At 37.0% G+C, this 1,540-nt stretch overlaps 1 pseudogene; it reads right to left on the bottom strand.

The window, feature by feature from the left end:
- Positions 1-454: 454 nt before the first annotated feature.
- Positions 455-1,025, bottom strand: LOC122125087 (annotated as a pseudogene).
- Positions 1,026-1,540: the final 515 nt, after the last annotated feature.

Genomic DNA, 1,540 nt, shown 5'->3' with positions numbered 1-1,540 from the left:
TTGTCAGTTCTGAGGCTTGAACTCAGGGCCTGAGCTTTTATGGTCAAGACTAATGCTCTATCACTTGAACCACACCTCCACTCCTGACTCTTTGGTGGTTAGCTGGAGATAAAGATTCTCACAGACTTTCCTGCCCAGCTGGCTTGGAACTGTGATACTCAGATCTCAGCTTCATGAGTAGCCAGGATTACCGGTATGAGCCACTGGCACCAGCCAGATGAATATTTTTTTAAGTTCAACTGTGGTTTTTATTAACAAAAACATAAAAGCATTTTCACATACATTAAACAAAGCATTCTCTCATACATTAAACAAATATTTGCTGTTATAATTTTAAATGCTCATGATGAGATTACAAATTGAGGAATTTTTTTTTTTTCCAATAGAACTCTCTTATTGCATCACTGAAATATCAGAAACTGGTCAGGACTTGTGGTAGTGTCTCCACAGATGGGTTAACTTGGATCTTATTCATCAGCCTGTTGAACTGTTGCTTTTTCAGAAACATAGACAGCATCCCAAAGTTTCCTGATATTCTTGTTTTTAACGTTGTTGCTTGCTGAATCAAAGCAACTGAATTTGAGACAAGTTCAATATCATTTCCTTCAAGGATTAATTCATCTTTCTGGGCTTGAGAGACTGAACAAGCAGCACCTATCCTCATCCTAACTCTTCAGATGTATTTCTTACCCAAGAAGTTTCAGATTTCAACTAGAGAGAGACCCAATCTCCCGAATAACGAAATGGATGGGGAAGTAGGCATACAGAGAATTCATCTTGTAACACCTTTGATCATGTTCTGTGCATGACTACAGATAGTCTGCACAGTGGCCAGTTCCTTTCTGTTTCCCCACCATTTGCCAACCTGGAGACTCTTCTTATTCTTTCCAAGGAGACTGAATTCTACATTGATGTGGTTGAAATCCCTCCGCAGGGTTCTGCAGAGGCCCTTTAAGGTCACCCTTCAGAGTGACACCGACATTTTCTGGAATGGCGATAGTCTGATTGCTGAGAACGGCCTCCATTCTCGAAGTAGATGGGCGCAAAGAGCATAAATTGTGGAAATCTTTTAGCAGCACAGTATAGAAATACCTAATAAAGATTAAAATGCACGTTTTATTAGTATCTATGCTTCTCAGACTCTATGTTCCAAGGTGGCATCTACAAAATTAGTTTATTGTGGCAGTGCTTGTAATAGTAATGATATTGAAAAAAATGTGTTCTAATACTATTTTATGCATTTTATGTATAAAATAGCACACAGATATGTATTTTTGTACAATCCCATTTTGTAAAATGAAGAAATATATTTGTATTTACTCTCTATTAGGAATCTTCTGGAAGGCATAGCAGGACTTGTTATCAGTTGTTCCCATGGAGAATAGTAGTAAGAGGCAGGAAAATATATTTCAATTTTCATCTTTATATTCCTCTGACTTTCAGAAATAAAATCACTAGTGTTATAGTGTTAAAACTTACCTACAGAACATGCCATTAAAAATTTTGTCTTTGCAAAATTTCATTTTAAAAAGGAACAGTC

This window comes from Dipodomys spectabilis, unplaced genomic scaffold, assembly GCF_019054845.1.
Source record: "Dipodomys spectabilis isolate Male_0828 unplaced genomic scaffold, ASM1905484v1 ptg000260l, whole genome shotgun sequence".
Lineage (NCBI taxonomy): Eukaryota > Metazoa > Chordata > Mammalia > Rodentia > Heteromyidae > Dipodomys > Dipodomys spectabilis.
The sequence above is the reverse complement of the archived record's forward strand: the minus strand, read 5'-3'. Positions and strand labels throughout refer to the sequence as shown.